Genomic DNA, 10239 nt, shown 5'->3' on the forward strand with positions numbered 1-10239 from the left:
CTCTCCCCCGTCGATACGTCACCGACACTTGACACTTTATTTTATCACCCACTCGTTTACACTTCAACGAACTTTCTGCAAAATTGCAGACAATATCTCAAGATTTAAAAGATAGGAAAACATGCGACTGTTAAAGGATCTCAACAATATTTCTAGAAGATAAGAATATTTAAAGCGTCTGCGACGGGGTGTAGGCGTAAGAGGTTTATTTGCTTACCGCTTATACGCTGGAAAAAAGGAGGAAACGGTTAAGCAATGTGACAATAAAATTTAAAATGTTCTATTTATACAAGTACCTATCCTTATTGGACTTGTTATATGTGAACAAAGTAGCTAGATTTTCTAATTTAAACATATAACGGACTCAAGTAAACATATACCTAACGATCAAAGACATGTAGCTTCATATAAGATGAATAAAGTCAAAGGAAAAAACGTGCCTCGGAAATCAAGAAATAGTCATTCTCGCGTAGATGCCGCACACACCTTTGGCCTATGCTCGGCTAGATGGCGTGACGACACCGTTTCATATTTAACAATTTTAACACATAGATATCAGTGAATGAACATGGGTCAAGTATATACATTATAGTGATAATTTTATACGTTTTCATTTTGAATTTTGGTCGTGTTTCGATAGATGGCAGTAAATTTACTGTGACTACAAAATTTACTATGACAGGACCCCTCTATACTATATATTCTCTTTGCTAACGATTTAGCTTAATTTTTTTGTTTAGGAGCGTAGCAAAGTTTCATTAAATACAAAAGTGTTTTGTTGCGAATGATTGATATTAAATAAGCGCACAGCCAAATTCATTTTTTCGGATGACTTTAAAAAAATGCCGAGATCCTGCCGAGTCATGCTTACTCACTACTTAACTATAGGGTCTTGCAGCAGCTTCTAATTTCGATAGGTAGAGTAAAACCAATCTTATGGCGGGAACCGCTCAAACTTTAACTAAATATATGTGAAGTGTTTGTGCTTATGTACTTTCATCGAATGTTTTTTATTGCTTAAGTATTGTAAACTCTCTGATCTCATACAATGTAGATAAAAGATAAACCGAGGAACAAGAGGATCCAAAAAATAATAATAAAATAATTATTAATATTGAAATGGTTAATTAGAGAACGTCTTTCACGTTATAAAAACATCTTGATATAATCAAAGCATACCGTTTATCTACGAAATATTACTTATTTTTCCATGTCACTTTATTACATACATACTCGATTATCTTAAAGTCGATTATCTTAATAGTAAAAAAATATGTACTGTACGTACATTGAAATTGAATAGAAAACTTTTCAAATTGCACGGTGCACCATATGTCCGATGTCAGCAATTCGATGGATAAATTTATTTTATTACAAGTTTGCGTAACTCGAGCATCTTGACGTGGCCCGCGAAACTTTGTGACATGTTCGACACGTCTCCGGGGTAAATTCGACTCCTGTCAACAAAAGGAAATGAACCGTGAAAGGATGGTTACTTTATCTTTAAGTATAACTTTTATCCCGTTCCGTTACCGGTATTGGTTGGCTTGAGACCGACTGCCATATTCGATCTTCAAGATATTCACAAGAGACCACACATACTAGATCCATTCTAGATACGTTAAAGTTTAGATATCAACTAGTTCTCTTTTGCAGCGCAATTCGGGCAATCAATGTCACTTTTACGTTACATAGAATAAGATATCTATTAGATGTGAATTGGATCTCTAAGTCATATCCTGTGGAAATCGTTCAAGAGTATCTCCAGAATCGCGCAAATGTCAAATTTGACAGGTTAGATCTTAAGGCTCCTCTTCACGTTGGGCCAACGCCAACGCCAACGAGGGACGCATTTATGCGTTAGAGGGAGCAAGTGATATTGCTATCTCATTCTACCGCATGGCTGCGTCCCTCGTTGGCGTTGGCGTTGGCCCAACGTGAAGAGGAGCCTTTAAACATATCGTTATCGGATCTTGGTGATGTCTAAAAGATATCTAATAGATGTCTACTTCAAAATCCGAATCGGGCCCCGATTCGAACTTTGAAATTAATGTCGAATTGATGTCATTCGTTATCATTCTCCTGTGCATCTCATTCGTACTTTTAACCTGCGAAATTTTAGATCGATACAATCGATTTTGTTACATTGTTAGTGTTGTTTGTACGTATGCGCATATTTTCATTAAAGTTACAAGTAAATATTAGTGTGTGTGTATACCTAATAAAAGATACAAGTGTGAATATTTAATTAGTACTTAAGTACAAAATATCTATAAATAGTGTCAACGTTGCAAAAACAGAAAGAGTAAAAATATGGAATCTTGTATGATAATATGAAATGCTGAGAACCTTTCAAAGAGATTTATATCTCCATATTGATAACATGCGGGAAAAGTATTGAATGCTATGATATTACAAAGCTTGGATAGACGGGAAATTAATATTGGCGGTAGAGCTTACCATTCCAATATGTAGGTACCTGACGTCATCGATTTATGAATAAACTCTAGCAAGATCCTTTGCTTTTACCTTTGCATACAGTTTCATTGATTCTTATTACATTTCGTTAAAGTATAAAAAACCGGGCAAGTGCGAGTCGGACTCGCGCACGAAGGGTTCCGTACCATAATGCAAAAAAAAAACCAAAAAAAAAGCAAAAAGAAAACGGTCACCCATCCAAGTACTGACCCCTCCCGACGTTGCTTAACTTTGGTCAAAAATCACGTTTGTTGTATGGGAGCCCCATTTAAATCTTTATTTTATTCTGTTTTTAGTATTTGTTGTTATAGCGGCAACAGAAATACATCATCTGTGAAAATTTCAACTGTCTAGCTATCACGGTTCGTGAGATACAGCCTGGTGACAGACGGACGGACGGACGGACGGACAGCGAAGTCTTAGTAATAGGGTCCCGTTTTACCCTTTGGGTACGGAACCCTAAAAAGGTCTAGATAAAACAAAATACAATTTTTCAATGAAAGTATTAACACTGGCCATTGACAGTGACCTTGCTTAAAACGAATTAAGTAATAAATTCCGACCTGGCACCTGCCGCGATAGCAGAGGACGCTGGTTCGATTCCAGCCTGGGGCACTGGAGGCCATGGTCACTTTTTCTTACGGCTCAATTCGGAAAATGAATTAGATTTCTACTAGACTTCAACAAGATACGATATGGATAATTGAAAGATATTAAAATTTGTAAGATAGATATGTCAAATTTGACGTTTCCGCGATTCTGGAGGTCCTCTTGAACGATTTCGACAAGTTATGACTTAGATATCCAAGTCACATCTAGTCGATATCTAATGTAGATCTAGTTGATCTCTAAATCGTCTCTAGATGTTGTGATTATCTCGAAATCCGAATAGGCCTGTTAGTATATGACATTTATTTCAGTTTATAAATTCCGATCTATTAGAAAAACTTTACAGGAAGAGGAAGAGACATGTTTCTATAGACATATTTATGTAATATAATTAAAGAGTAGCAGATGCTATACGGCCAATTTTGACAAACAACTGTTGTACTTCGTAGTTGTCACACCCTTGTCCGGTCGTGGTCTAAATACGATGTACAATGTACATGTATATGAGTGATACACATTTTATTGTTTGGTTGACTCGTTCGCGTCTCTCCTGTAGACATCGGAAAGTTAAGAATTTGGTTGTTGCAGGGGTGATACGTTTTTTCAGTAGTTGAGATTAAAATCACCACAACTTATAAAACAAAGTCCCCCGCCGCGTCTGTCTGTTTGTGTGTATGTTCGCGCTACACTCGAAAACTACTGAGCGCATTTTTGTGCGGTTTTCACCCATCAATTTTCTTATTGAGGAATAATTTTAGGTTTATCATTAATTTGTTAAGGTTTTTATCCCGTGCGAAGCCACGGCGGGTTGCTAGTAAGAAAACATAAATGTATTCTCGTCGTATGGACTGTTACATTCTTTTGCCAATTAGCAACTACCCACACTAGCTTCAGGCAAAGAGAACTTGAAATAGAGAGTTACTGTCATGGTAAATTGTGTAGCTACAGTACATTTATTGCTATCTTTCGATAGACGATTAAAACTGTTAGAACGCCATTTGACTTTGATCATTAAGTATTCTTTCACCGATATGTGTTAACTTGTTAAATATTAATATTAACGCCATCTACTCGAGAATAACCTAAAGGTTATGGCGCCTGCATCGCTCGAAAAGATTACACCATACCTTTGGCGACTATAGGCCAAAGTTATGGTGCAATCTTTTAGCGTATCTATATGTCGGCGGCCGATCGTAAGATCAGGCAAATCGTAATGTGTCACATTAAACCAATATATAGGTAAGATAGGTTCGTTAGTTTGCTTCATATACCCAAAAGGCAAACTGCCCAGAAATAGGAGCCCCGCGTAGCGGGGCTCCGTCGACACAGAGAACGAGTCAAAGATTTTCACGTTTCACGATATGCGTAGGAATTTCACGATATGCCTGATCTTACGATCGGCCGCCGACATATACACTCTATTCTCAATGCTTCAGGTAAACACAGATACCTTGAGATAAACCTTGATATCCTCAGCTAATACTGTCATATGCCGTTCCCTCCAAGGACTAGTAACATTTTCTCGTCAGCTATCATTGCGTCGTATTGCCGCGCGGAGACTCGAGGGAACGTGACAATGGCGGCGGGACTCGAGTGCCGCTTTGTATGTAAAGTATCTATTATTGCTATTCAAATGTCAATCTAAATGTAATTGTGACACTTGCTGGTTTCGCTTGCGTTTTAATATTTGTTTTAGTGGTAAATGGTGTGACTTAGTTTATATGGTGATGGTTATGATAATTTGCTGTCAAATCATAATTGCGGCTCCAGCTAACCGCTTAAACTCCAGCTTTAACCGGTTAACCCGGGGTAATGGGATGGTGCAAGTGACCCTAAATGAGCCGAAAAACTCATTGGTACGAGCTGGGTTCTAAACTCTGCGACCTCCGGATTGCAAATCGCCTACCGCGAACCACTTTCGACGTGTTACTCGTAGCTCCCTGTCACACTTACGTACGAATTTACAAGTGCGACAGAGAGGCAACACGTCGAACGTGGTTCGCGGTAGACCCTCTGGTTAGTGGGTGGATGACACACAGACCGAAACAAAATACCTACATACCTACTAAGTTGACTTATTATTCAGTTTCCGTGAAAAAGTTATAAATTTATCATTATAAGGCCTTTAAAGTTCTTAAAATACATACATGTGAAAAGTGAAACATATGTACCGAAGCGAAGTATTTGGTACATTTATTTATTAAGTGTGCATATTTGGATTAGATTTTACCACATTTAAATATTTTAAATAAATAAATAATACAAATCTTTCTCTTTAACCTGTTTTTGCCATTAATATTCGTATTACTGCGTAAGAATTTGTAGTTTATACGAGTAATAATACGACAATTTTCCTGTTATGAAGTAGGTAATTTGGGAAGTACTTAAACTACTTTACGGAGTAATGATTTTGTACGGTCGTAATATATAGTATGATATGTACCTGAACGAAAAACAGTTACTCAAACCCTTCGAGAATGTAACCAACGGAGACGCCATGTCTATAATTTTCGGTACAAAATAGTCTGCCGTTTTTTGCGGGGGAGGGGCACATCAAATGTATAGGTACGTCATGTCAGATAAACGTCAGTCCATACATTTGGTTGACATGTGGTTGACCATTGGCCGCCTATTTTCGACAGAGGGGAATGCCTGTTAATGACCACTCCGTTTGGTTATATTCTCTAAGCTCAAACCCGTTAATGTTTAGGCCATAGTGAGCAACTTTTACTATGGGACCAACTCCGAAAACGCGGAAATAAAATTGGATGTTTCATACATTTTGCTGGTCTTCTGTTGAAATTTCCTATGGGAGAGTCAATTTTATATTCGCGATTTCGGGGTTGGTCCCATAGTAAAAGTTGCTTAGTATGACCTAAATATTAACGGGTTTGAGTAATTGCTTTTCGTTCAGTTACATACTGTCTTTCTTCCAATTTATTTATTCCAATTGGATATTGTTAAAATAGAGATGCGCGGTGAAGGCGCCCTAAATAGCCGAATCTGGAACTGACATTCGGTAGTTTGTGCGAATACCCATATTATGCTGTCTTCAAAAGCATCATATCAAATGTTAGTATGTTTCGTTTACCTTTTTTGTATAGCTAATATAATATATTTTTTCAAAGTAAAAAAAAATCTTACTATAAACATAAAAAATATTGGAGTATTGACGTCTAGAATGTAAAACAAGTAAATAACCTAAAAAAAGAAAGTTTTGTAATAGTATAGAAATTAAAGTTTAAACTTTTAATATTTTCATTAACTAATTAACAAATTATTTAATTCTTATATATCTAAAAATAGTTATAACCTCCTAAGTCCCTGCGTACAATTTTTTGTACATATTTCAAGATCTATTTTGAACATTTATTGTGTTGTTTTAGGGTTCCAATTTTTATTAAAAACAAAACAATTGCTTCTGGGTCTCAGAAGAATAATCATGTATGCTTTAAAGAAATATTTACGAAATATTTATAAATAAATACGAAGTATTTCTACAAACTTACCATTCAATTTACATGCATCCAATTTAATCAAAATCAGAGTCTAAACACAAAAATATTTAGTTAACACTTTAATTCAGTCAGTTAACAAAACCACGGTGAAACTTGTGATCGTAGCGGCTACGGCGGCGTAGACACGCCTACGGCGTAGCGGACCGGCGCGGTCGGGCGTCTACGAGCAACTAAGCGCATCGCTCGCTCGCTCGCGGTGCAAGCTCGGCGCGGACATTCTTTATTCCTTCCAACTGCACCCAATACTCACTCTTAATTGCTCATGCATTTGAAATGCGTACTTCATAAAATATTACCGACCGCACGCACACATATAAGTATTCACTTAAAAAAGTGAAAAACATATTTTTTTTTTTTTTTTTATTATGAATCGGCTTACTCATGGCCACAGACATTTTTACTAGGCGACCTACCTCGTACTATGTTTCAAACCTAACGGGCTATTTATTTTTTATTTGGGATACAGATACGATTAAAAATGCTGTGTTTGTTCCCCTTTGATCGCCATACATTAAAAAGAGTTTAAGCCTTCACGTTAAATCGAAATTTATTTCCGGTGCGTTTTACAGAGCAAAGGTTTACCGACGCGGCTGTCAATAAAGTAGGTACATACATGTTTAGTACCAGACGGATAAAAATGGAGAAATTATATAAAGAATGCTACACATTTCTCTGAGTGAAACGGAACCACATGAAAAATAATATCCCATTTATGATATTAAAGAAAATCCCCGAAGCCACCGGTGGCTTTATGAAAGAATTTTATAATAAAGAGAAGAAAATTATTCAATTTTCCTTGAAAACAAAGATGGAGCCGAAAGAAATTCCGTTCCCACCTGGGGCACGGGGCTAGTCGAATTTATTAGCATTCAAATGATTTATAACTAGCGAGCAGCAGCTGAATATTTTCTGATTCGTCTTAAATTAAATTCTTTCATTCCTTTGACTGGATTTCATTAAGGGTAACGAAATGCCGAGGAGATGAAAAAGAGATAATATAGGGCGCGATGCGTGCGCGTGGCGAGCTCGCCCGCGGGGTGCGGGGTGCGGGGGGCGGACCTGCTGCAAACTTACGGCGCGATTCGGGAAATTAATTAGAGATTCACTAGATATGAAATAGTAACGTTATGTGACGTTACACGACAAAAGGTACGTTATGGCGGTTGGCGCTTCGTCAGTTTGAGTTTCGAGTTGGCGCTTACGCTATTATTAACGCCGCTCCAATATTATTGCGGCCATAAGGTACCTTTTGCCGTGTAACGTCACATATATTTACTATTTCATATCTAGTGAATCTCTTATTAATTACCCGAATCGCGCCGTTATTCGCTTACTTGGTCTTAAGAGGATACACCACTTCCGCGCGAAATCGCCTTTTCATACAAACGTACAGTCACCTGCAATAAGTACCCTACAAGTGTGATACAGTGGTAGCAAAAATTTATTTTTATTCATTTTTTCACAAAACAGGTTACAGTCATTGCGTTTACATGCATACCTATTAGAGGCGTACAGCGTTCTGAACTGGACTCTAACCCTAAATATGTGTGCACATTAAGAACAGAATTTACATGCGATAAAGGACCCCGCAGCAAACATAGGGAAAAAGTGGTTTCAGTTAAATCTCACGAAATTTTAGTATGATGTTAATATGGCTCTCCTGATCATTTTTTTGTATGGGCACAACTCTCTCAGAAGTATACTTTCAGAAATAATCAAGTATATAATTTTCTATTTACGCGACATGTTTTCTAAAATCGATGTATTGTTGTGACACGCACTGACAGTTATTGACGTTATAAGGTGAAGCCACCGACTGTCAAGAGGAGGAATTACGTAAAAATGGCTAACAAACACATATTTTGTACAAAACAATTACATTGATTATTTCTGAAAGTATACTTCTGAGAGAGTTGTGCCCATACAAAAAAATAATCAGGAGAGCCAAATTAACATCATACTAAAATTTCGTGAGATTTAACTGAAACCACTTTTTCCCTATGTTTGCTGCGGGGTCCTTTGTGTGAAAATGTGTGTAGTATAGTTACGAACGTTTCCGAGAAAATACGATGGCAAAGGAATTCATCACTAAGCACTATGTTATTCGTATACAAACCTAATACCATCACTAGTTTCCTAGAAAATCTCGAGCGGGCAGCCCCGCAAACACCGCGCTACACATTGTTGTAGTAAATATATGTAGTGAAACATCCCCCACGCTACTAACTAAGTAGGTTGATCCGAAGTGTTCAGCGCTTTACGTCCCCGCTTTCCCCTTTTAACTCTGCCTTAAGGGCTTTATACACTTTTAGTATTTATTTATATGTAAGTCAGAATTTGTATTGTAAGCATGAAAAAAACACACTTAATATATATAGATAAATACATATTTAAATCAATTAATATCATGGGATATTATTATACAAATTGGCTAAGCCCCAAGTAAGCTCTATAAGGCTTGTGTTATGGGTACGTAGAGATATAACATATAAATATTTATAAATACTTAAACACTCACGGTCATGAATAAATGCCCGTGCTCATCACACAAAATGTGTGATTACTTGGTTAGTTATTACGCTCATTGGAGTAAATTGGCTATTCCATCGGGTATTTAAGCGTAACTATTTTCAACGGGAGTAAAATCAGCTTCCATAATAGGTCACAGGGATAAACTATATTAAAAAGGTTAAAAACCATAATCCCAAAACACACTGAGAGTGTCGGTACTGTCGGTGTGTGCATAATTTTTACTATCCATATCGTATGCTAATCCTTAATATTACCTCATTTCTTTTAACCAAAATATTACTTTGCTAATCCGCCAAAAGAATCTTTTGGCGGATTAGAAAAGTAATATTTTGGTTTTGATTCATATGGATTTCCGCAAAGTAACGCCTGATTCTGTTCACTATTTCCCTCATTTCTATTTCATTAGGTTCCGTAGTTAGTTGATAATTGATATTATAGTTGATATTATATTGTATGTGTTTGCCATCATCATTAAAAGCAGTATGCATTATCACGCAAAATAGAATTTAAGTTCTCGCATCGAAATAAATAGATCACAGCATTTAACTGGTAACGCAAGCTGAGTGGCGAGCTGACCTTACCATGCATGAATAATGCACAATAACAAGTAGCTGACTCGCGCAGTGTGACGGGCCCTTAACCGCCTACTAATAGTACTAATTGCATAACTGCAGCGCTGCTACTTTCATATTAAAAGTTTCCCTTCGGATATTTTATGACAAACAGAATTTTCTCGTGAACTTTCTCTTAATTAGATTTCTAACACGTGTTTCGTATAGTTACTCGATGTTTTAAATCCTGAAAGTAAGTACACTTTATTTTAAAATGTTTTTTATTTAATAATTAGTTAAATAAATAATGCTGTCTGTTAATGAGAAATATGTATCAATCAATATGACAAACCTACTAAATTTTCAATTTGCAGCCATTTTCAATATTACAATTTGGACGGCTACTAGCTATACTACACTAGCTATAGTAAACTATTTCGAATTAAGGACTATACTCATCTTACCAACTTTGACAGAACAAAATACCGGGTGTGGCCTGTAACACGAGCAAATAATTAAAACATAGATTGTATTCCTCAAACGGTGACACT

The 10239-nt window shown here is 36.7% G+C and overlaps 1 protein-coding gene across 1 annotated transcript in view; it reads right to left on the reverse strand.

Annotated features, from left to right (window-relative positions):
- The window catches only part of LOC134666000 (uncharacterized), a 43154-nt gene extending 36255 nt beyond the window's left edge, over window positions 1-6899 (reverse strand). The window contains exon 1 of the mRNA XM_063523071.1: window positions 6597-6899. The gene's annotated coding sequence lies outside the window, so the exon portion shown is untranslated. The remainder of the gene's footprint in view (window positions 1-6596) is intronic.
- Window positions 6900-10239: the final 3340 nt, after the last annotated feature.

This window comes from Cydia fagiglandana, chromosome 7 (genome assembly GCF_963556715.1).
Source record: "Cydia fagiglandana chromosome 7, ilCydFagi1.1, whole genome shotgun sequence".
Taxonomy (NCBI): Eukaryota; Metazoa; Arthropoda; class Insecta; order Lepidoptera; family Tortricidae; genus Cydia; species Cydia fagiglandana.